The sequence below is a fragment of the Dunckerocampus dactyliophorus genome, chromosome 7 (assembly GCF_027744805.1).
Source record: "Dunckerocampus dactyliophorus isolate RoL2022-P2 chromosome 7, RoL_Ddac_1.1, whole genome shotgun sequence".
NCBI classification, from domain to species: domain Eukaryota; kingdom Metazoa; phylum Chordata; class Actinopteri; order Syngnathiformes; family Syngnathidae; genus Dunckerocampus; species Dunckerocampus dactyliophorus.
This window is the reverse complement of record NC_072825.1, coordinates 27,787,941-27,815,024: the sequence shown is the minus strand read 5'-3', so window position 1 is coordinate 27,815,024 and position 27,084 is coordinate 27,787,941. Positions and strand designations below refer to the sequence as shown.

The following is a 27,084-nucleotide window of genomic DNA, read 5'->3' as shown; positions in this document are numbered from 1 at the left end:
ATGGTCTGAGCAAAACACGTATACAATGACAGATGGGACTATCGATCAGGAGCTCTCTTTAATTCGGCCAGAAGAACAGGTGAATGAAACGGGGTCCAGGGCTCTGAAGCTGTGAAAGATATTCTGTCTGATTTGACTTGATTTCAATACAATTCTTAAGGGTGAGTCTTATTTCCTTCTCATAATTGGAGATTATAAGGGGCAGGTGAAATTGGCTTAATTATTTTTTCAAATGATCCTTCGACCTTTAGGAGGTCACAAAAGGAGGCGTCCATCCTTTTTCTATGCCACTTATCCTCACTAGTGTCGCGGATATGCTGGAGCCTATCCCAGCTGTCTTCTGGCGAAAGGCGAGCTACGTCCTTGATTGGTCGCCAGCCAATCACAGCGATATAATGAACATAATATAATATTAACAATGAAATATGTTTTATTTTTTAACAGATACTCATAATGTACTTTTTTTTAAACCTTGTAATTACCCTGAGGGCTGAGGCATAGCGGTCCTACCCCACTATCCCTATTCTTCTATCCCCCACGATAAACGAGGCACTCCAAGAGAACCGCTACTGCCTCCACTCGGGGTGTGGCCCTTTTGTGTCAGCCCTGCTAGATCTCAGCCAATCAGAGCTCCTTGCAGATTGGCGTCTCCACGATCAGAAGCAGGTAAATAGGCCTTGAGTTTTTATGGAGAATGGTATTTGATGTCTTTGTGTTTGAGGGGGAGCTGCAGGAGGTCCTCATCTTGCTGCATGGCTCTCATTGACGAGAAGAATGTTCAATGTGACGATAAAAAAAATTTTCTGAATGTGTGAATGCAAATGTTTTCGTGTATAGTGGAACCAAACACGAGCTGTACGGTGGCCTAGTGGTTAGCATGTTGGCCACACAGTCAGGAGATCGGGAAGATCTGGGTTCGAATCTCCATTGGGCTTCTCTGTGTGGAGTTTGCATGTTCTCCCCGTTTACTCCGGTTTCCTCCCACATGCCAAAAACATGCATGTTAGGTTAATTAATAGGCATGAATGTGAGTGTGAATGAATGATTGTCTACATGTGCCCTGCGATTGGCCGGCAACCAGTCCAAGGTTTCCGCCTCTCGCCCGAAGTCAGCTGGGATAGGCTCCAGCATACCTGTAACCCGGACAGGATCTTTTTTCATGGAAGTTAAAAATATGGGGAAAATATCTGACCAAGCAAGGGGGGCAAAATATGGTATTTCCCAAGGAAAATGGGAGAGTTGACAGGTATGCTACAACATATGAGCACTCTGCTCCGTCCTCTTCTCAGTTTCACCAAGAAAGCACACACCAAGAAACGCAAAAGAGAAAAGCAAAAGTTGGTGAAGATAAGTCATGATCTTTAGATTGCTGTGAATCACGGCCAACCATACTTTACTTAACATTACAAACCATTTATTGATTGATCAAACAGCAATTTAAAAACAGCGTAGTGGAATTCAGAAGATAAGGTGGTTTGGGTCCAGACTGACGTGCCTTGGGGCCGGGTCCAAACCGAAGTGTCGACTTTGAGAAGCTCTGCTCTGCAACAACACCAAACTTCCTGCCAGTAAGTAAGGCCAAACTGTGAAAAGCCAAGCAGACTATTTTCCAGGTTTGGCAGGAAGAGCGGCCTCTGCGGGAGGGTGGACCGGGGGCAGCACCATTTGAGGAGGCGAGTGTAGGCCAGCCATGGTGCCAATGTTGACCGTGATGTTGGTGTAGAGGGGCATTTCCGTCCGGTATAGGAGCCTGTACTCCAACGTGTTCATCCCGTCCTGCTTCCACATCTGATGCGTCATGTTCAGCACAGCCCACCTTGACCAGGTGTAGGGACGATGTCAGTGGTGGAAAAACCCCCCAATATCGATTCAAAAATATTTTTATAGATTAGCTATAACACTTCCTTAATAAATAACCCTAGAATCAGGAAGTCAAGAACACTTAAAACGCTTGATAAACAGTCCTCTTCAGAGCCGCTGGTTTTGGGGTGCGGTCTTATGCAAATGAACCACTTGTTCAATTTCCCATGAGCAAGTTGATACCCGGTTGCCTGACAGATGTCGTGCCTGACAGACAACACATAGTCTGTGTGATTTCTTATAAAACGTGCTATTTAGCAAATTCAGATCTATGGAATTGTTTGGGTTCTTTTTGCTGCTTGGCAGATTTCACATAACTGCCCTTTGGAAAAACAAAAGTAATACGCCTGTTAGAAAGAAATTATGAAAAAAAAATTGCAGGATGAAAATACAGCGCTGCCTTGGTTAACGTCATTAATCGTCATTAAATAATAAATTTTTGTACACCAAAAATGTTAACACAAAACTCATTTTAAAGACAACAATTATAGTTTTACATGTAGAAAATGATGCAAAAGAATTACAAATGACCATTGAATGGACAGCTGATCACTTAAGTAGTTTTGTTGGGAAAAAAAACCACAAAAGTATCAATTAACAAAATAATACAAAATAAAGATATTATTCTGCTGCAACCATAATTTGCAAACATGTAAAAAATATATCAAACTAAATATCAGTGTTCTAGAACCAATAAACATGCTGTTTAATGCAGGAAATGGAAAAAAAACAACCGCGGCAGTGCGCCATCAAGGATGCTATGTGTGACTGTGGATGTCGCGAACATGCTACAGTAAGTTGGAATGCTTATGTTTTGTTGTTGGAAGCGGAAGTCAGTGTTATGGATGTAAACTGAGACAGGCAGAAACACTGAGTGTCACCCTTGATGCACCGCCGCAGTCTGTTATGCGGGACGCTCTGTATGCATGCATGTGTGTGCAGTGCAGCCGACGACTGAGCCCCACCTGCATTTACATATTTCTGAAATGACAACTGTCTTCTCTTTAAGCCATAAAGTTCTGAGGTCTTGCACCCTTGTCTCGGTACGGTCCATCACCTTTCTCTTTTGTGCGGCTCAATGTGTTTGTTATGTCGTGTATCTCTCTAAAACTTTGATACAACCGTCCTAAAATAGCGCCTGCAGCCCACAATGCATTGCTCCATCATGTTCAAGTTTCGCAAAATTTCGTCTTGTACATGTGATCCAAAATGGCTGACGGTATTTTGGATGCCAAACAAGCGGGCAAACGCAAGCCAAAGCTAAATTTTAGCAAAAGTCTTGGTTGTTGTGCTAAATGTGCTAACAGAGGCGGACGTTAACGCAGGTACCACTGTAATAGAATGTTTTTGTCTTTAAACCAGTATTAAACACTGGTAAGGTCTATTCAGGGGTTCTGCAGAGGAGGGTCTGCGGAGTTGTTAGGAGGAGCGGTATAAAAGTAGTGTGACAGACTTCTTAATCAATTAATGAATCATCTATGGTTGGATTAGACCCCCTAATCTTAATTCTGGAAGAAGAAGCCATCAAACACTGTTGGGACCTCTGACCTTACAAATGGACAAACATTCCCACTGACACAGCACAATTTTGGAGAAAGTCTTGCAGCTATTCTTTGTTTTTACTTCTTGTACTATACTGTATGTGTAACAATCACAATACCTTTGTGTGTATTTAAACATCACCAAAGAAAGCAGTCTACCTCTGCGGGTTGTCAGGGTTGCCTTTGTCCCGCTTGTGTTTGATCATCTTGTAGTGTCCCACCTCCATGGATGGACGTGTAGTGGGCATTCCTGCCAAAGACACTCTGAGGAGATGGAAATGTCACCAGGAATGTGCTTTTGATACAGGAAGGCTGTAACAATTGTCAAAGTCTAATTGTCAAAGTCTAACTTCGTTAACGTCTCACCTGATTTCGATGTCATCGTCCTCGCAACCCCAGCCCCAGTAGTTGTTGGGAAAGCCATTTATTTTGCGGTACTGGGCAGGCGTGAAAGCAGTAACTCCTCCGAAGTACTTCTCGTATGGAAGTCTGGAGAGTGAACACCGTTAAAAAGGTCCTACCGAGTCAACAATGTGCTCACGTTACGTAATCAAGGCGAGAGATGACGCACTTGTAGTCAAACTTGTCTATGGCAATGGCGGCGTGCTTGGGATTGGAGTCGCACACGTAGGTGTTGCGGTCGTCCTCAGGAATGAGGTCCACGTCATGGAAAAAAAGACAGTCCCAGTCCTCATCTGACATGGCCTCACGGAAACCGACGTTCATCAGCCTGGCCTTGTTAAACGTGTAGTTTCCTGCCTGCACATGAAACACTCGCTTGAACAAAACAACTAAACGTTGCATTTCTGCTACTCTTGTACACCACTGCAAACTACAAGCACCACACATCTTTGATGTGCTATTGAATCTCTTTAGATTGTGTGCTGAATGCTAGCTGGAGTTATAGATTATCGCCATTGTTTTGGCTCATTTCTTGAAACAGAAATGACATTCTCAAAATAACGGACAAACCTCCAAACAACCTGTTTGCAACAGAATTGAATTTCACATTCATTTCATCAAATTGCAAATGTCTTAATACACGTCTCAGTGTGATTAGCACAGTTAAACTACTTTTAGCACAATTTTCAATTGAATAGATCTTGTTGATGTCAAATAGGGATGCTCCGATCAGCATTTTATGCTTCCTATACCGATCACATAGATCAGGGATGTCAAAGTCGAATTACACCAAGGGCCAAAAAAACAAATTTGCTCCATGTTTATTAAAACATATTGAAATGATTACACATAGCCTATTGAACCCCACAGAGTGTATATTATTTAATCATTAAATGAAAAAAGCAATATTTGAGTCAAGGTGAGTATTTATCAGTAAGACGGCTCCTGTGTGATGTTTCGTTTAGCCTCATCAAAGAGAACAGTTGTTCACACAGGTATGTGCTGCCAAACATAGAGAGCGTCCGAGCAGCTTGGAATGTCCAGCTGTGGCATTGTGTCGGGGATGAAACGTGCAAACTCAGCAGCACCTTCTGTTTCATGTTTTGCCTTCAGTGTGTCATTGCACTGGAGCTCAATCAACTCCATTTGTAGGTTTGGTGGTGCGCTTTCCACATCAACTGCAAAAGGATTGCTGAGCAGTTTAAATCTGCTTTTTTGGACTTCAAAGTCAGCAAATCGGCGTCGGGAGTCGGCGGCAAGTATGTTGAGTTTATTAGCAAACCGGGCATTCAAGAACACAGCGGTAGAGAGCTTCTCTTTCATGGTCTGGCAGCTGGGGAAGTGGCTCAAGTTTTCTTTCTGCATCTGCGTCTCCCACAGACTCAGCTTGGTTTTAAACGCCCTCACTGTAGTGTACATATCAGAGATGACATGCCCCCGTCTCTGCAGCTGCAGATTCATCACAGACAGAAAAGCCATTTCACACAGGAACAATTCAGATCGGAGCTCTGTTGTGTCTTTCCCTTTGCTTTCCATGAACAGACAGGTCTCACGCAGTTCGAAACATCTTTGCAGCACCTTTCCCTGGCTTGCCCTGGCTTGATACGGCAAGTCACCATACTCTGTATCTACCTGCCGATGATTTAACCCTTTGTCTCTCATGGTGTTAACTGCTTGCGTTATGGTGCCCATTACATGATCCATTTTCAAGGCTTTGCCACACAACGACTCCTGGTGTATGACGCAGTGATAAGCTGTCAGCTCACCTGTGACGTTTTCCTTCCGCATCCTCTCCCACATCCTTGCCACCAATCCACTCCTGTGCCCACACTTTGCGGGTGCTCCGTCTGTTGTCAATGCCATGAAATTTTCCCAAGGCAGCCCCATGTCAGTTACACATCTGGATACCTCTTCATACAGATCTTGTCCTGTAGTTGTGGCATGCATAGGATGTAATGCCAAAAACTCTTCTGTTATACTCAGGCTAGAGTCTACTCCATGAACGAAAATTGACAGCTAGGCAATGTTAGATGTGTCCGTGTTGTCATCCACAGACTGGGAAAATATGTGCTATTTGTGCAAGAAGTAAAAGTGTATAAGTCATCCCATGCACAATAGTCTGCTCAAGTGTCAACATTAGTTTGTCATTTACTGTAATACCATTGATACCACATATGAATCTCTTGGATCATTGCATATATTGATTATTTGACAGTCAGGTGAAACTAGACCTTGAACTGTGATGTAGATGAGAATCTGTGACCAGACAGACAGCAGTGTGAGGACCCTCTGACACCCATTCTTGAGTGCTAAAGCGACATCAAGGTCTGGTTGGCTCAAAATTTCTTAAAGCTCAATGAGGGGAAGACTGAGGTCATGTTGCTCAATCACAGTGGCCCCCTTTTGGACCTGGGCCCCCTCAAGAACCACGTACGTCCTACAGCCACCAGCCTTGGCGTCATGATGGACTGTCAGTACGTTTACATGCAGTCAAATAACCTTATCATAACTGTAATATTAGCAATAACCCCGTGCACGGCCATGTAACCACCAATAACCCTTTTGAAAAAACAGAACACACTAAGTCCCCAACATACGAACACAACTGGTACCAGACGACCATTCTTAAGTCGAATTGTTCTTAAGTAGGGGAAAAGGTAATATTACCAATGATATAGGTACTACATGTACGTGTATACATATACAGTATATGTGAATGTATGTAAATATGAGTTTGGATGCAGTAGTAATATTAAACCAGGATAATTAATGAAAAAAACAATAATAAAAATGATATAATAATACGTAATGATAAATGTTATTTACCTTTGAAGAGGAGTGGTTGAGCATACGTCGTTGTGGTGGAGGAGGAGGAGTTATTGAAAAAAGGACAAATGGTCGTCGTCGTTTGACTCTAAAAGAGGTAGTGTTCTGTGGGTGGTGTAGAATTAAGCAGGCCTATTAACTCTTCATAAACTTTAATCACACGCTCTGTCCGGGTTGTATTATGATACAACCCGGACAGTTCAGCTACAGTTCAGCTTTCCATTTAGCTTTCTCTCCCCAGCGTCTAACGCTTCCTCTGTTGGTCCCATTAGCAGTGTCACAGTGCCCTCTACTGGTCAAGCATGTAGCAGTATAAATATGGCGTTACAGTACAGTACTACAAGGCAAAATACATGAAAATATAGACCAGTCGGCTTGTGTTCGCATGTCAGATGTTTGTAAATTGGGGACTTAGTGTATGCTCATATTCTGGTTTTTAAAAACCCAAATATTACCCCTGGGTTACTCCTTTTCTAACCCGAAAATGAGGTCATGCCTATCGGGATATCCCAATCAAAAGGAACATTAATTTGTATTCTGTGCATGTTCTATTTGAAAGGAGTCTTTTGTCTTTGGCAGGAACTACTTGTAAACATGAGGAGACGCAAAACCCCACAGTTTTGGAGCGAGGGGGAAACAAGCCACCTCGTTAGTGTGGTGAAAGACAGGAACAGTATGTCTTTTATTGACGATAGAAAGTACCGCAATTGTGAAATCTATCAGAAGGTGAGCAAGCAGTTACGCAAAGCAAGGTTTGTACCAACGCATCTTCACTAAAGTGTCAAGTACTGCTGGTGGGTCAGTTCCAGCACCAAAACACGAACAAAGGCGTTCATTATCTGCCGTGCCGGTGATGTTGTTGTTTTTGTTTTTGGATACAGGGAGAAGAAGCGGAAATGATGTGCATTGCGTCAACCAGAATATTGACCTTAACCCAAATATTGACTGCATGTAAACTTAGTCAGTGATCTTAAACTTAATAAACAAATCAACGCTGTTGTACAACCTTGCTTTGTTTTGTTTTGTCACGAACTTTTCGTATGGACGACTGTAATGCACTTAACTCTGGAATAATCCATATTGCACTCGCTCTCGCTTACAGTTAGTCCAGAACTCTGTGGCACGGCTTCTAACAGGAAGCAAAAAGAAGGAGCACATCACTCCAATTCTCCAATAAGCCAAAGCAATTGAGAAGGATCTTTGCATTGTGGTGGCACTGACTATTTATATAGGAAAGGAATTAGCTGAACTGTAAGACTGTTTGGCCAAATGATCTTAGAGTTTTAAGTAGGGATGTCCAATATTGGCTTTTTGCCGATATGCCGATATTGTCCAACTCTCAATTTCTGATTCCGATATCAACGATAGCGATATGTGTAACATCACTTATCTCCTGTCGTGGAAGGACTGAACTGGGCTGGACTTCTTACCTTATTAAGTATTATCATTGATATTATTATGTTAATAATTATTATTTATTACCATAATTAACAATTATTTATTATTTATTATTGCACTACAAATTGAGGCGATCTGTTCCGTATTTATTCCGCCACCCTCCCACCACCAGCAGTGCCCCGACAACCCACCACGGCGAGCGGACTCGCTGCCGCACGCACACGGGGCCTCAAAGTCCACAAACTCCCAAACCCTGCACAGACACACGCCCACAAATGCCACTCAGATTGAAGTTACAGATATGTAACACTCCTGGTGTTACATAAAGTATTAACTACACGAGGCATCATATTTTCAGCAATTTTACGACATTGGAGCTTAAAGAGCTATATCGGATTTCATTATAGAGAAAAAAAAACATACCGATAGTGACAAATTTTACATTTCTATGCCAGTACCCTAGTTTTGAAAATGTAATTTCTGTTTCAAGAAGTGAGCCAAACCAATGGAGAGAAACTGTAATAGCCGTTAACGATCAGCCACTTCAGGAACTAACATTAATTTTCAGAGACCAACCACTCTTGAACTAATACATACAAATTCTAAACAAATAGCACATTAAGGAGCTGCTCTTAGAAACCATCTGAAACTATTATTATTATTATTATTATTATTTAATGCTTTATTCAAGCAGGTGATTGAGAGGATATTCCAATCAGACAATGCAAGCCTATTGATTTCTAAGGTGCAAGATGGGGCTAGCATTAGTAAGAGGTGCATTTATTATATGACACTATTATATTATATGCATTGGCGCATGTGGTTGTGCGTGAGAAAGCTTACTGTGGACTTTGGCAAGTACTACTGTCAGGGCCTGGCTCTAAGGTGACGGGTGACAAATGCAAACAGGGAGAGTGGACTGTGCCAACCAATGGCACACATGCATTTATTGGCCAATGGAGCAAGTACACAAAACAAGGTTTCAACACAAAGCCGCCAGCAGCGCAAGTCTGGCTTTGTCTGTCTCTGCCTCCAACATTGTGTGATCAGGAACAGGTCTTTAACTCCCAAGGCTGCACCCGCCCAGGTGTAGGGTGTTAACCTAATCATTCTCATTCCAGGTCCTGCAGGACCCTGGAGAAAAGAGAACAACACAAGCCTGGCGGTAGGGGCTGTCACAACTGCAAACGCTACAATTCTAGCTGGGGCCTATATTTTCCTAATCTGCAAAGAGGATGGGGTGTTGATTAGCACGTTGTTGGAGAGATGCTTCTATTTCCTAAAAGTGAAAAGTCATTATACCATAGTATGTTTTTTTTTTTACTTTAATAATGATTTGGAGTACATGATGATAGCAGCAACCTTCAGTCTTGTAATTGTGGTAAGCAGTGGTAAGCAATTACCACAATTGCTTACCACTGTTAATGCTCAGTCAGCATTAACAGCATTTTGGCACAGCACTATTTCGAGACTCCGACGGTTGGCTGCTTTTGTAGGCCAAGCACCTGGCAGCTATTGGAGACTGTTCAGTTTTTAATTGATTGTAGGCGTTAATTACTGTTAACTGGCGTATTTGAATTGATTTCAATTACACAGATTGGTGGATATCATTAACAACTGGCAGGGGGAGAAGTCACATTCCAGTAATAACAACATGAAATGCATAGTGTACAGCGGTTTTCTGACTCCATATTGCTTGTGGTCTTTCCATGCGTATGTACAAAGATAGCTCTAGAAATAAAGCAGAGTAAATGTACACATCTGACCTGGTGGATGACATAGATCCTGTAGTTGAGCTGCTGCCGCTGCAGGAAAGGATGCAGGTAGTGGAGCAGGAACCTGAGGTGGTGCTCACGGTGCCTGTGAGGGATGATGATGGCCGTGCGCTGCCTGGCCTTGCAGTCGGGCGGCCGATAGCCTCCGCCTCGCACCACCAGCGGGTTCTTCTGCTGCACCTGGGCGAGGGTGAGTTCCGGTGGGAAGCTGACGTTGATCTGTGTGCCTGTGCACCTCAGCAAAAAATGTGAAGTTAGACATAGAGTGGTATAAAGAGCGACAGATCGGTAGGTAGGTGACAGAGCTAAATACAAAGGTATAAACACACATAGAAATAAAAATATATACACGGTTTCCCCAAGGATTTTTTGAAGCTGTGGTGGTGGGCTGCATGGGAGACAGACTGCTGCCACTATGTAGTGCCATTCCTGCATCGCTGTGGCAGCAAAATTGTTTTTTAAAGATTGAAATTTACTGTTGGTGATAAAGTCAACATCAGGGTCATTTTCACAAGCTTGAGCAAGAAATACATTAATTAACTTTAACTTTGTCTAGCTCTTTTCTTCCTCTCCTTGAAAGTCAAGTGCCAACAGGGCAGACATGCAATTCCGGTGCACGTTTTTCAAATAAAAATAATAATTGTGGTCAATATGTGGTCATAAATAATAGGCTATACTGTACTGTACATATATCTATATAGCACAGGGGTGCTCACACTTTTTCAGCCTGCAAGTTACGGGTCAAAATCGTGTACCTCCTGCTATTAAAACACAACATACTGTATATATAAGATCTAACTAACTCTAAACTTTGAAACTACTATACTAAAAACTAATGATTAGTATTTCACATTCACATCTTCAAAGTTTACAGGTTATCAAAGTAGTTGCAATCATTCAATTCAATGTAATTACACACAATTCCTCAATAATTGCGTACATAACCTGAGTACCGGTAATATGTCAGACAGAATAGCTACGTAGTGTTCATTAGACACACAGTTCACATATTACGTCTAGTTAGCATTTGCTATCAAACATTACAGGTTTACAAAAAGTTAAAATGATTATACAAATGACAATGCAGCCGAAGTCAAGGCAATATATTAAAAAGGTTTCAGAAATGGGCATATTTTCCACTTAATCATGAAATAGTAGCTTCACAAACAAACGTGTAGAAAACACAAAGTTCTACTGTTGTAAATTCCCTTGTAATTTCATGTTTAGTACAGGCACTGTTCAGCTGTTTAGTACAGACACCCATCGCCTGCCTACAGTGGAAGCAGTCTGGAAAGCCACATCTCCACAGACTCAGACCTCAGCTAGCCCAATTCTCCAGCATCACAGCTATAAATGCAAGTGAACCCAGTGAGCATGCAGCCACCTGCACTTACGAGCAGTATCACAAGCACAGTATTACTGACCCCAGTTACAACATCCAACACTCCACGCCACAGCCATGGCCAAAATGACATTTTAACACAGTCCATTCCGGCAGCATTGCCATCAATATCACAGTTTGGAGCAGCCCCGACGCAACCACTCCCCATAGCAACAAGCTTGCTGCAGTCAACACCATCAGTGTCATACCAACCAGTCCAAATAATTCATCCTGTGTCTATTTCAACAAACATCCAGCAATGTGGCCCAGCTACACCTGTGACAGTGCAGTACCAGCCCAGTTCCACTGCTCCTGGCTATGTAGTCCACCAGCCACCCCCAACGGTGATGACACCAACATACTAAACATCGGTTCCACAGCACCGATCCCTGTGCTTCAACCCATGGCTCCATCGAGTAATGCTGCATTGTACTATCAGTTGTCATATACTCCTGCTGCAGTCCCACAGTCTGTGTATCAGCCATCACCAGCTATTACTGCTCGGCCTGTAAACCAGCCTCCACCCACCACTTCACAGCCTGTGTACCAGTCACTAAGCTACCAGCAACATGCTAAGCAACATGCTCTTAAGCCTCAGCCTCCTGCAACGGCGCAGCCTGTCTATCAGCTGGTGCCTACAATGCATGGGTCCGCTCCCCAGGTATACAATTCTATCTTGCCACAGTATGCCATGCCGCAATACAGTGTTCAGATGCCAAAGCAGCCTGTTCCTGTACCTGAATTGCCCAAGCTGGTTCGTGACAGCCCTTTGTCACCAATTCTGTTCATTATTTTTATGGACAGAATTTCTAGGCGCAGCCAGGGCGTTGAGGGGTTCCGGTTTGGTGGCTGCAGGATTGAGTCTCTGCTTTTTGCAGATGATGTGGTCCTGCTGGCTTCATCAAGCCGTGAACTTCAACTTTCACTGGATCGGTTCGCAGCCGAGTGCGAAGCAGCCGGGATGAGAATCAGCACCTCCAAGTCCGAGTCCATGGTTCTCGCCCAGAAAAGGGTGGAATGCCATCTCCAGGTCGGGGATGAGATCCTGCCCCAAGTGGAGGAGTTTAGGTACCTTGGGGTCTTATTCACGAGTGAGGGAAGGATGGAACGCGAGATCGATAAGTGAATTGGTGCGGCGTCTGTAGTGATGCAGACTCTACATCGGTCTGTTGTGGTGAAGAAAGAGCTAAGCCAAAAGGCAAAGCTCTCAATTTACTGGTCGATCTACGTTCCAACCCTCACCTATGGTCATGAGCTTTGGGTAATGACCGAAAGGACAAGATCGCGGGTACAAGCGGCCGAAATGAGTTTTCTCCGTAGGGTGGCTGGGCTCTCCCTTAGAGATAGGGTGAGAAGCACTATCATCCGGGAGAGACTCGGAGTAGAACCGCTGCTCCTCCGCATTGAGAGGAGCCAGATGAGGTGGCTTGGGCATCTGGTCAGGATGCCTCCCGGACGCCTCCCTGGGGAGGTGTTCAGGGCAAGTCCGACCGGTAAAAGGCCTCGGGGAAGACCCAGGACACGTTGGAGAGACTATGTTTCCCAACTGGCCTGGGAACACCTCGGGATCCGCCGGGAGGAGCTGGACGAAGTGGCCGGGGAGAGGAAAATCTGGGCCTCCCTGCTTAGGCTGTTGCCCCCGCGACCCGATCTCGGATAAGCGGTAGAAGATGGATGGATGGATGGATGGATGGTTCGTGACAGTGAGCGAGAATTCACTGACCTCAAGATGGCGCTGGACCACCTGCTAGACCCCCACACAGAGCTGTCAGAGCACTACAAGTACCGTGTACTCATGGAGCGCCTAGTCCTGGATGAAGCCAAGCTAATTGCTCAGTCCTACAGACATTATGCACAACCCTACACGACTGCTATGGCGGCATTACAGCGCCAGTATGGACAACCACATCAGCTCGCACAAAGTGAGATTGCTGCAATCCTAAATGCTCCTGATGTTAGATTTGGAGACACCAGAGGCTTCCAGAACTTCGCCCTCAATGTTGACCTGCTGGTAGGAATGCTCACTTCATTAGAGGGACCCAATGGGACGGAAATAATGTCAACCGGCCATGTGGACCGACTGCTCAGTAAGCTGCCCAGGCACATGAGAGACAGTTTTGTGGAGCATATCCAAGCGCAGGGCTGTCTCAACACAAGTCGTCTCAATCCCTACAACCTCAGAGACCTTGCTAACTGGCTCAAGTTAAAGGCAGAAGCTCAAAGACTCTCTGCAAAAATGGCACAGCGCCACCGTCCTGAAGAGCCTAATGTCTCCAGGAGAGAAAGACACACTCCAGCTTCCAAGCCCCGAGTGCAGTCCGCGTCTGTTTATCACGGCTCTGATGTGTCCACAGACAGCAGCCCTCCTGCAGAGGCATCCTGCTCCGACTCGAAGCTGCAAAGGTCCAAGAGGTTATGTCTCTTCTGCAAGAGCGTAGACCACTATTTGTCACAGTGCACCAGCATCACACAGCACTCACCAGAGGACATAAGGAAATGGCTTGAACAGAGTAAGCGCTGTCGTAACTGTGGTAGGACCAGCCACCAGTCTGATGCTTGCACATTAAAGAAACCATGCAGCGAGTGTCAAGAAATTCATCTGAGAATTCTACACAAAGTTGCTAAGTCAGACTCACATGTCTACCTCATCACTCCACATGACCATGCCACACCCTGCAACTCCAAGCAAGGAGGAAAGGTGTACCTCAAGGTCGTGCCCCTCATAGTAAGCAGCGGCCGCAAGTCACTAAAGACTTACGCCATTTTGGACAATGGGGGTGAACGAACAATAATACTACCAGCTGCTGCCCAACGCTTAGGCCTTAAAGGTAAAGCAGAGATGCTCACCCTCCGCACCATCCGCCAAGACGTCACTCATCTTGTTGGTGAGTCTGTTTCCTTTCATGTAGCCCCACTAGCACACCTAAAAGTGCGCCACCTTATTAAAGGCGCTTATACAGCAGGCCAACTAGCTTTAGCAGAGCAATCCTACCCCATGACTCTACTACAGAAACGATACCGCCATCTTCAAGGCCTCCCACTCCCAGACTTTAGTGAAGCGCACTCATTGTTAATGATTGGCGCAGATTGCACCCACTTGATCACAGCCATCCACACAAGGCTCGGTTGGACACTGCAAGGTCCGGACAGCATAGATTCTACTGCTGTTTCTTGCTACTTCACCTCTCTCACGCCACCACTAGATGACCTCCACCAACATGTGGAACGTCTTTGGCAATTGGACATGCTCCCATTTCGGAATGAGAACCTAGCTGTCCGATCCCGTCTAGACCAAGAAGCCATCAACACCCTCGAGACACGCACTGAACGAGTCAAGGTGGATGACACATTCCACTATGCCACGCCACTACTCCGCATTAAAGGTGCACCACCGCTCAAGGCCACACCTGATGCAGTCCTACTCCTCCTACGTGGCACTGAGAGGCGACTCCGAAGGGATACAGTCCTAGCAAAACAGTATGAGACAGAGGTCCAGAAACTCATCAGTGGAGGATGTGTTGTCAAGCTCAGTAAAGATGAGGTAAAGGCATCCAATGAGTCATGGTTCATTCCCCACCACCTTGTTCACCATAATGGCAAGGCACGCCTCGTGTGGGACTGCTCCTTCATGCATAATGGCCTATCACTCAACGAACAGCTTCTCGCAGGTCCCACCCTTGGTCCATCTCTCATCGGTGTCCTCCTGCGCTTTCGCCAGTATGCAGCGGCCATCAGCGGGGACATTCAAGCAATGTTGCATCAGGTTTGTCTCCTGCCTGATGACCAGCCACTGCTGAGGTTCATGTGGAGAAACTTGAAACAAGAACAGCAACCCGATGTCTATCAGTGGTGTGTCCTGCCATTTGGGACAACCAGCAGTCCCTGCTGCCCACATTTGCACTGCAGAGGCACGCCAAGGACTATGTCGGAGGCGATCTAGACATCCAGCAATCCATTCAACGGTGTTTTTATGTCGACAATTGCCTACAGAGGCTCCCAACTCCTGAGTCAGCAAAGCGCCTCATCGACAAGCTGAGAGAGTCCCTCGCCTCAGGTGGTTTTGAGATCCGACAGTGGGCCAGCAATGTTCCAGCCGTTGTTGGTCACCTCCCTTCGGCTGCGCGCTCCGAGGGTGCCGAGCAATGGCTGGCAGAGAAAAGTGTGGACCCCCAAGAACCAGCACTCGGCCTACGGTGGCATTGTCCAACGGACCAACTGGGCTTCAGAGCCAAGCCTCCAGAGAGTCAAACACTCACCATGCGCCATGTCTATAAAGTGCTCGCCCGGCAGTATGACCCTCTTGGGATCATCATCCCCTACACTACAAGAGCTAAAGTCCTCATTCAAAGGTTGTGGGCAACGAAGAGGAGCTAGGATGATCCTAACCTTCCTCCGGCGATCATTGACGCCTGGTCAAACTGGGAGAGAGAACTTCCCAACCTTGCTGGTTTGTCCATTCCTCGAACATATGCCCCACTGGAAGCTGCCACTGAAGCCACGGTGTATACTCTTCACATCTTTTGTGACGCTTCAGAACGAGCGTACGGTCGCCTATCTAACCACAACAGTCAGTAATGTAGTCCACGTCTCAATTGTCATGGCCAGGTCTAGAGTAGTCCCAAAGCGCCAACAATCAATGCCACGCCTAGAACTGTGCGCAGCACTCACAGGAGCTCAGCTGTCCTCCCTCATTCTTCGAGAACTCACTGTAAACATCGCAGAGACTTACCTCTGGACTGACTCAACTACGGTCCTGACATGGTTGACATTTGAGTCCTGCAGATTCAAAATCTTCATTGGGACCAGGGTGTCAGAGATTCAAGACCTGACTGCCTCACATAACTGGCGGTATGTTGACACAAGAAACAATCCAGCTGATGACTTAACAAGGGGCAAGGCCCTGGCCGAGCTAGCCACTCCAAATCGATGGATCGAGGGCCCCACCTTCCTCCGCCACAAATGGCCATCAGCTCCAGAACCTGTCAACCCAGCAGACATACCTGAACTCAAACTCTTCTGTAGCTTAATGCAGGCATGCCCTCCAGACCCACTGCCCAACATTTCACAATTCAGCAACTGGGCAGACCTTGTAAAGGCCACACATCAGTTGCGTCACGGGGCGGCCGCTGATCTGTCCTCCTCTCCTGATCTCCGTCCTTCTGAGGTCCACATACTGAAGTCCAGCCAGGCAGAGAGTTTTCCAGAGGAAATCAAGTGTCTGAAGGCCAAAAAGCCTGTGTCACTTGGCAGCAGGCTGAGTTCACTCGCTCCAGAGATTGATCCAGAGTCCGGCCTTGTCCGAGTTGGAGGCCGCTTTAAGCACGTAGAGTCCGGCCCAATTAATATTCACCCAGCTGTGCTTGATCCAGGCCATGCTGTCACAAGGCTCCTTATTAGAGACATGGACGCACGCCTGCTGCACCCGGGCCCAGAGAGAGTCTTTGCTGAACTGAGGCGGCAGTACTGGATTCTACATGGGAGACAGGCCGTGAAGAAATATCAAAAAACATGTCCTGAGTGCACCAAGTGGAGAGGGAAGCCTTCGGTTCCCATGATGGCAGACCTACCTCCGGCCCGCCTGCGACTCCTGAAGCCCCCATTCTTCTCCACAGGAGTGGACTGTTTTGGTCCATATGTCATCAAAGTTGGATGCCGGAATGAGAAGCGATGGGGCGTGATCTTCAAGTGTCTCACAAGACGCTGTGTTCACCTTGACCTGCTGGCAGGCCTTGACGCGAACACTTTCTTGCTGGCGCTGAGAAGGTTCATCGCACGAAGAGGAACTCCTTCCGAGGTGCTCTCCGACCAAGGGACTAACTTCCGAGGAGCCGAGAGAGAGCTTCAAGAGGCGTTTGCAAAGATGGCTCCAGAGTTACAGGAAAGGCTAGCCAAGAACCAGATCAAGTTCCAGTTCAACCCACCTGTGCCTCACTTTGGTGGTGCTTGGGAGCGCGAAATATAGTCAGTCAAGAAAGCTCTTCAGGTGGTCGTTGGCATGCAGTCCCTTCATGAAGACATCCTTCTCACCCTGCTGATCGAGGTGGAGGGTATCCTCAATGCCAAACCCTTTGGATATGTCTCATCAGACATAGCTGACCCTGACCCAGTGACACCAAACATGCTGCTGATGGGGCGGCGGGATGCTTCCTTACCACAAGTGTCCTATGCTCCTGACACCCTCACAAGAAGACGATGGCGCCACTGTCAGATGATGGCGGACCATTTCTGGAGGCATTTTCTGAGACATTACCTCCCGTTCTTACACGTCCGGCAGAAGTGGAAGCGGCCCGCTGCTGACCTCGCTCAAGGAATGATGGCCATGATTGTCGATCCCCAGCTTCCGAGAGCACAGTGGCCTATCGGGAGGGTCATCAAGGTGATTGAGAGCGCGGATGGTCATGTCCGATCAGCTGAGGTTCGAGTCGATGAGAAGACTTACCTGCGGCCGGTGGCACGTCTGGTCAAGCTGCCTGCCATTCTGGAGGACAATGGAACTTCTTAGGGAACTCTTGTAACACGTTAGGGAATTTAGTAGTTTTTACATAATAGCTTTGCCATTCTGGGGGCGGCTGTTGTAAATTCCCTTGTAATTTCATGTTTAGTACAGGCACTGTTCAGGGCAGACCTCATTTGCGTTTGCACCAGGCACCTTGCAGGGCGACTAAGAGGTCCTCAATAGGACCACAGCCTGGCAATCCAGGCATGTTGAAAAGCTTGTCCTCATACTGTATATGTCTGTCTGCGTTAGTGACGAAGGTGAGTTTATGTGCGGTTAACGATCGTATTTATACGCAAATTAGGTGGCGTATATCGGCCATTGTGCATTTCTATTATGCAGACGTTTGAAGTGCTAGCTAACCTGTTGGTGCCCAGTTCGTCGTGAAGCCAAGTGTGTGTGTGTAAATTAGTATGTGCTCCTCTATGCTAGCGACTGACATTTCCATGTTAATGTTTATTCATTACAGAAACCAGACTCCTTGAGACATCAGACTCAATACAGTTTAACCTGTTGGATGGAAATTGGACTGTAGATAAATAAAGTCCATATAGTTCTGTTGTTGTGTCCGGACTCACTCTCTGACCGGAGTTCTGGTGTGGATGAGGTGCTCCAGCGAACTCACCTAAAACACATACAGTCCGCTCTCCCCCACATCTGTAATAGAGTTCAGGATGCGAAGCGCAGCCATCAAACAATGGCTACAAGTGCCACTACAAGTGTTGTTGTACAGTGGTGTGAAAAAGTGTTTGCCCCCTTCCTGATTCCTTATTTTTTGCATTTTTGTCAAACTTAAATGCTTTAGATTATCAAACAAATTTAAATATTAGTCAATGACAACACAACTGAACACAAAATGCAGTTTTTAAATTAAACCTGTAGGGAGAACAAAAATCCAAACCTACATGGCCCTTTGTGAAAAAGTGATTTCCGCCAAACCTAATAATTGGTTGGGGCACCCATAGCAACAACTGCAATTTGCAATAACTTGCAATGAGTCTGTGTAGGCTGTCAGTCGTACAGGAGTTGTCCATCGAGGAAAAGGCTTCTTGAGACGTCATCTGTACTTCTGTGAAGAAGGTGTCAGACGTTTCGCTCCTCATCCGAAGAGCTTCGTCAGCGAACTAATAAGTGCTGGTAGCTTAGGCCTAAAATACAGTAAGAGTGGGCGGAAATGGTGTGCCAACACCCTCCTCCTATTGGTTCCTTACACTAAGCCTGGGCCGAGTAGTGGTATAATCCTATCCTGCTATTAACACCTCTGATAAAAGGGAAGTGTCGCTCCCTGAATTGGGTATGAACGACTCTGATACTGGCTCATTAGCATCTATTGTTCTGGCTCGGCCCTGACTTCACCTCATTTGCAAGACTAAGAGCTGTGGGTTTTGGTCTCAGTAACCTGCTGAACACAGGGTCCAAATTAAACCTCAAACCACCATTCCGATTCAATGATGGGTTCTGTTGTTTGACAAATGAGGAATGCAATGAGGAATTTTGGCCCATTCATCTTTGCAGAATTGTTGTAATTCAGCCACATTGGAGGGTTGCCCAGCATGAACCGCCTTTTTAAGGTCATGCCACAGCATCTCACTAGGTTTTAAGGCCAGGACTTTGACTAGGCCGCTCATTGTCTTGCTGCAGAATCCAAGTTCATTTCAGTTTGAGGTCACAAACAGATGGCCGGACATTCTCTTTCAGGATTTTGTGGTTGAGAGCAGAATTTCCATAGTTCCATTTATCACAGCAAGTCTTCCAGGTCCTGAAGCAGCAAAACAACCACAGACCAGCACACTATAGCTACCACCACCATATGTTACTGTTGGATTTTTCGGAAATGCGGCGTTACTTACGTCAAATGTAATGGGACACATCTTCCAAAACGTTTAACTTCTGCCTCGTCAGACCACAGACTATTTTTCCAAAGGTCTTGGGTATCATAAGGATGTCTGGCAAAATTGAGATGAGCCTTAATGTTCTCTTTGTTCAGCAGTAGTTTTAATCTTGGAACTCTCATTTTGGCCAGTGTCTCTTATGGTGGAGTCAGGAACACTGACCTTAACTGACGCAATGTTGTTGTGGGGTCTTTGTTGACGTCTTGGATGAGTTGTTGCTGCACTCTTGGGGTCATTTTGGTTGGCCGGCCACTCCTGGGCAGGTTCATCACAGTTCCATGTTTTCGCCATTTGTGGATAATGGTTCTCATTGTGGTTTGCTGGAGTCCCATAGTTTGATAAATGGATTCATAACCTTTTCAACACGACCACAAAGTCGATAATCGAACTTCGGCCCAACATAGACACACTTATGTTGGAATATGGTGCTTGTTTGGACAATCTGTGACAAGAGCAGAAGTCCAATAACAAAGCACCATCGGGTTCAGGCCATGGGGCCGTTCGTCCTAATCACGCCTCTCCAGGTCTCACTGTCGCTGCCAATGTGAGCAGTGAAGTCCCTTCTCTACTGGAGGCAGTACTGGAGAGTGCTCCAGCCTATGTGCAAATAAAAGTAAGAGTAAGGACCCATAACCCCCACCCAGGAGAACCATCCTCTTGTTCACTGGGTTAAACTCCAACATACAGGACCTGCGCCAAGGGGGCAATAAGAATTGCCACTCCTGCCCATCCGTCACCTCTCACCGCTGGCAACGCCAGAGTGGAATAAAGTCCAAAGCCTTCGAGAAGGCTGGTTCGAGGTGAGTCCCGACTATCTAGCCAGAACTTCAACAGCTCACGCACCAGCTCAGGCTCCTTCCCCCACGTATTGAGAGCTAGCTTCTGCTGCCAAGGATCGGACTGCCAAGGTCCCCGCCTTCGACTGCCACCCTGCGCACTCTGCACCCAACCCTATTGGCCCCTCCAACGAGTTAAGCTCAGTGGAGGCTTACTGCTAATGTAGGTGTGTTAATGTGCTAATTTTGCCTGCTTAGAGAACGTGACGCCATTGATCATCAAGCTTTTGACGAGACTAATAAAAGAAACTGTTTGTATAGTTGGTTCAGGGTCGTTCTGAGAATGACACAAGACATCTTGTGGGACAACAACAATTCGGGTCTTCTCACACTCACCTATGAGAGGGGAGGTCTTGGGACAGTCCAAAACTACCTCTCCATTCTTCTGACCTGTGGACATATTAAAAAGGTTAGCACCCATTTTGCTCCTGGTACATTGACTGTGGTGTGCTTTCTACCTGATGTCCTCGCACCATCCCACTTAAAGTAGGTGACCCTCTTCAGGGAGTCCTCCCGGGACAGCAGCACCATAACTAGCATGACTACCAGCATGAGGGCCAGGAACATGACCAGGTAGCACTTTTTGCCCTTCAAACTAACCAAGACAAGGCTATGAGGAAAGTCTGAGCTCGATCTAAGAGGATGTGTGGAGAGGGGGGTTTGAGACTGTCAGCTATTCATTTCCATCATCATCACCAAAGAACAGTGAACCTCGGTTAGTGTATCCCCTGGTTAGCATCTTTTTTGGTTAACGTAGAAAATTTACACCAATATTTTGCTTCGGTTTGCTTACATTTTCCAGTTAGCATACAACACGGTACATGTCTTGTAGTGTTATTAATACACTGCATATATCCAAATGTGTTGTTTTTGATTTTTATCACATAATGTCCTTGTTAGCGTCTTGTTAGCTTGGTAATACATGGAAACAGAAATCCGAAGTCAGCTCCATCACGTATCTATGTTGTCAACAGTGGTTGGCTCTGTAGTTAACACAGTTACGATACAAGTCTCAAAAATGTTAACACAAATTACGTTTTTATAGTTAAAATGTAAAATATAATGCAAAAGAGAAATACTAGCAACTGTGGTATGAAGAAGCAGCGCATGCACAACGCTGGTGAAGGTTCAACAACAATCTGGCATAGACTGACGAGGAAGCACTGCTTAAGAAGGGCTTGATTACTGATGGGTAGCAGCCGTGCTCATCAGGAGAGCTGGGGAGCAGGTTCTTCCCTGCATCTTAAACTGTGATGTGCTTAATTTATGGTTATGTTCTAATCTCATGACATCTTGTATGCTTCAGAGTAGCCATGTTGTGCTTCATTCACATCCCCTCATCATGGAAAACTCACAAAGAAATGCATATGATGCAGCTTTCAAGTGAAAGGCGGTCAATCTAGCAACTTTTGCAGCATGGAGCATTGTCAAAAAACTATCACCAAGGGGTTTTGAAAGGCTGGACGAGATCACAAGCTCAAGGGCTAATTTGCCTTGAGACGAAAGTGACACAGAGCGACAACGTGTGTGAATTATGAGGCTGTTCCAACACAAGGCTACCGTTTAACTAGTCGTATTACACACATTGTTCGGCACTTTTTGTAAAAAAACACATTTATTTAATTTAAAATGTAAAAAATCTTTCTGTGTAACATCTTTCAGTGTACTAAATGTCTCGTTACAACGTGGACGCCTGCAGCTTATAGACAGGTGCGGTCTATATATGTAAAAATCGTTTTGTCTTGTTAAATTTAGTGGATGCTGGTTATATTCAGGTACGCTCTATAGTCGGGAAATTATGATAATCTTAAGTGTTTATTTATTCCTTTCAGTCATCATTTATAAGCATTTCAAATTATTTTCTGCATATAAAACTATAATTGTAAAACTATAAAACACATTTTGTGTTAACTTTCTGGAAATTATTCATTATTTCTTATGGGAAAATAAATTTGGTTAGAGTACGTTTTGGTTAGTATTGGACCTTCTGGAACAGATTAATGACGCTGTGTGAATGTGTGTGTGTGTGTGTGTGTGTGTGTGAATGTGTGTGTGCGTGTGCGTGCGTGCGTGTGTGTGTGAGTGTGTGTGTGTGTGTGTAAAAGGTGTGCGTGCGTGTGATTGCATGTGTGTGCAGACAGGCAACGCCCAGCCAGGGGGGAGGTTAAAACAGCCCCAGAGTCAGGTGATAGACGACACCGAATAACGGCAGACAGGAAACGGGAGGCCACACCCCAGCAGGCTCGCAGCCACCCCTGCCCCCAGGAAGGAGACCTGCCCCTGCGGCAGGAGCGGCAGCTCTCTACAAACCATGGGATCAGAACCCCCCCCCCATCAATAATAATTTTACAAATAAGTGAATAGTAAAAGATACACATATTGGACCAACTCAAGGAAACCATGAGTAACATGAGCAAAGAAATAGTATACAACCGCTGTTTCTTTGCATGCCATAAATACTTCCTGTCCTGCACTTTTCATTTCAAACCATTGTTAAAAGTTGATGTGGAGTTGTTCACCTAAGAATTTGCTTGAGCTGTTATAACTATAATAAGCATTGTAAAATGCCTCTATTAGATGAGCACAAAATAACATCAAAAGCACACGAGCACACTGAGTGCTTTGTTAATAAAAAGAAGTACAACTGAAATGCTGCCAGCCGTATCAATAAAAGACAAACAGCTCACGTCTCCTTCAGCTCTATCATAGTGATGCAATCAAAAAACTTACATTGATCTCGCCATCATGTGTGTGCTGCTCATGTGCGCTGTTCGTGTGTGTGTGCGCGTTAGCGTGGACGTGGAAGTGGAATGCCTTTGAGGCATCGTCATCACGTCTGCAGCAAGTACAGGTATTAACTCCCTTGACCCCCTCCACGCCTACGCTGTGCTATCTATTTCTTAACCAGAAAGCATTTTTCCAAGCCTGGCATTTTTTTTTATCAGCAAGTTTGGGGAAATACCAATTTATTTCATGCCACCTTGTATGGAGTAGAAATTCCATTAGATAAATGATTTGGTAAGTTTTTTGTTTGAGGTTTGAAAGCATTTAGGACTGTATTCAACTCATGAATACAAGCATGATACACTCTTGATCAAAATGTTAAGACCAGTTGAAAAATTGCAAGAATGTACATTTTGCACTGTTGGATCTTAAGGAGGTTATAAGTAGAGCTTCAAAATGCAAAAAGAAGGAATGGGAGTGAGACAAAAAATGTTTACAGTAAGCAATTTATTGCAGACAAGCATTCAAGTGAAATCGGCTGTTGAACAATTGGATTTAGATCAGGAGTTCCTCTGGAAGACGTCCTTTGTGAAGTGCTGCACTGTCCTGTTGAAAAACTCAGTCATTACCACACAGACGAGGGCCTTCCATCATGAGGGATGCCCCCTTCAACATCTCCACATCGCCATCTGCTGTTTGACGCCCCCGCACAACCTAAAGCTTTGTTGTTCCATTGAAGGATCATGATGGCGCCCTCTCCACAAAACATCTCAGGTGGGATCTTCTTGTCATGCCAGTAACGTTGGAAGCCATCAGGATCGTCAAGGTTCCATTTTTTCCTCATCAGAGAATAAAACTTTCATCCACCTATCAATTTCCCATGTTTGGTGCTCTTCTGCAAATTCCAAAAGGTCAATTTTGTGGCCTTGAAGAAGACAAGGCCTTTGAAGACCTTTTTTCCTCTTAAAACCCTTCTCTGGCAGATGGCGTCTGATGGTTATTGGACTGCATTCTGCACCAGTAACACTTCATTTGGGCCGAAGATGATACCCAGCCAATGCGAGGTGGCCGGTGACTATTTTTTGAGTCTACCAGTTGATTCTTTTGTTCCATAACCTTCAGAATGTTTGAAGAAATTTCAAATGACTGTCTTACTGCGTCCAACCTCAGCAGCAATGGCGCACTGCGAGAGGCCCTGCTTATGCAGCTCAACAATCCCAAATGTTCAAAGAGAGAAAGCTTTTTTCGCCTTTGCCATCAAGAACCATCCAACAGTGCAAAATGTAAATTCTTCATTTTTTAACTGGTGTAAAATTTCCAGTTGTAAAAATGGCCTCTTACTAGCCCAGGATAGTCGTAGCATCTGAAGTATACACCGGAAGCTGAGGTTGCGAGCTTATCATATTTATTCCAGGTACCACAAGACAGTCCCACAGCATTTACCCCAGCACACACAACAGGCCACACCCACCAATTCAACCAGACCCCTATATATAGTGAGAGCCCAACCATAACTGCTTAATTGGAGGGTGTGGTAGTTGGGGGTGCTGTCAGTCAGCTGGATGTCATGTTGCACCATGTCAGTGGTTCCCGGCTTTTCCTTGAAAAGGTTTAGGGGAATGATATTTTTCAGCCCTTGCTGCTGTGTAGGAGAGAGATGAGACAAATCAACTTGGGCAGCTGTTGACCTTGCTGGAGTAAACTCACCCTACACTGCACTGCCCGTACAAAAAACTGCGGGCTAGAGGTTGGGTCTCGAGATTTCCACTCTTTCAACATATTAATGTGAAAAGTCTGTTTTGTATTCCTTCACTCTGGCATTTCTATCTCATAAACAGTGTCACTCTGCTTTTTCAGGACTTTATATGGTCCCTTCCATTTTGCCAGTAACTTATTATCAGACATTGGCAACAGAACTTGCTGACCTGGTTCAAAGGATCGCTGCCTCGCAGCTCTGTCATACCAGGTTTTCTGGTCCCGCAGTGCCTTCTCCATTTCTCTCTTCACCAACTGTGCCGACTGCTCCATCTTGTCATGCATTTTGAGGACATATGAGAGAATATTGGTCGCGGTCCCCTCCTTCCTCCCGATCCAGGACTCCTGCAAAACATCTAGAGGGCCCCTAAAAAAGTTCAAACGGCGAGAACCTCGTGGATGACTGTGCGACCTCGCGGTAAGCAAAAAGAAGATGTCCCAGTCTTTTCCACTGATAGAGACAACCTTCTTCAACATGCTCTTTCGTCCTGTTGTATCTCTCGACAAGGCCATCAGTCTGTGGGTGGTAAGGAGTGGTCTGGATACTCTTAATACCCAACAACCTGTATGCCTGTCTGAGAGTATTTGACAGAAAGTTTGTCCCTTGGTCTGTTAAGATCTCTGAAGGAATGCCTACTCTAGAGAAGAGCTGGAGGAGGACATTCTTATTAGCTGATAGCTGACAAACAGGGCATGACTGGCAAAACACTTGAACTGTAGGATGAAGTCCAGGCCAATAAAATCTACTGGCAATCCGGTCAAAAGTCTTCTTGGAACCCAAGTGACCAGCCCACGGGAGGCTATGACCCAGTTCTAGAACCTGTTCCCTTAGCTTGGCCGGGACCACTAACCTCTCAGCTTGGGATTCCCCAGACTGGTAATACAGCAACCCATCCCTCAGGACATAGCCCTCCCCAGGGGGTGCCTCACTGGACTGCTGCTTTGCTTGGCTAAAGGCCTCCTGCAATGACTCATCCTGACTCTGGAGCTGCGAAAAATTCAGTGGCAAGTTAATTTTCAACCCTTCTGGTTTTTGAATGCATTTGGTTAGCATTTTCGCTGTACCTTCCATTTTCTCACGTCTCCGCTGGCTTCTACTTTTACGGAGTTTAACGGAGCCTACCTGAGGTACATCAGACTCAAAAAATGGTAATTCACTCAAAATATTTGGATCAACTTGGGTTGAATTTTTGGTGCCCTTGAAGTGAGACTTTTCTGTTCTCTCACTCCCATTCTCTATCTTGTCTAAACCAGCCTGAACCCGCACTCTGCTCTGAAACCTGGTCACTACACAGACAGGTTTAACAGATTGGACTAGCTCACGCAATGCGGGAATATCTTGACCCAAAATCACCTGATGAGCAAGGTTTTCAACAACCCCAACAGTTAACAGGTATATCTGGCCTTCCACTTCAATGTACACTATGGCCGTTGGATAAATACGGTGATCCCCATGAACACAAGAAATGTCCAGGCCTCGCCCTGTAAACTGGCACTGACCTTTCAAAACTGAGGCATTGACGTGTCCAATAAAGCTAATGCTGGCTCCCCATTAACTTTGACCTCAGTAATTTGCCGTTTGCCATTCACCTGAAGCTCCTCCCTTTCTGGCCGAGGAACAGTACAATAATGAGCTGATTTAGCTTTTTTATCAGGGCAGTCAGGCATTTTGTGCCCTCCTGACCACAACAAAAACAAATAAGTCCCTTGGTGAAAGGCTTGACCTTACCGAAATTAACATTGTCCTCTCCAGGCTTAGATGCCCCTCCCACCTGAACCGGACCACCACCCATACCAGGACCCACTGACTTAACCTGCGAGGCGCTGCTTTTGGGGTGGGGGTCGAACCTGAAAGTCTTTGGTCCACGTCTGGCAGAGAGAAAGTTCTCTACAAACTCAGCTGCTTCCCGTCCCGAAGCTGGGTTGCGCTCCATAACCCAGACTCTCAGCTCCGGTGACAGTGAACGGTAGAACTGCTCTAGAATGAGGACTTCACCCACTTGCTCCTTTGTCTTCTTCTCTGGCTGCATCCATTTCTGGTACAAGTCTTTAAGACGGTTGGAGAGCTCCCGCGACGTCTCTCCTGGCTGGATGTCAGGCTCGTGAAACCGCTGGCGATATACATCTTCATTTATTTCATATTTTGTCAAAATGGCTTCCTTCACCTTCTTGTAATTGCATGAATCTTCAAAAGCCAT

At 45.6% G+C, this 27,084-nt stretch overlaps 1 pseudogene; it reads right to left on the bottom strand.

The window, feature by feature from the left end:
- Window positions 1–1,602: 1,602 nt before the first annotated feature.
- LOC129185290 (uncharacterized) lies at window positions 1,603–27,084 on the bottom strand (annotated as a pseudogene).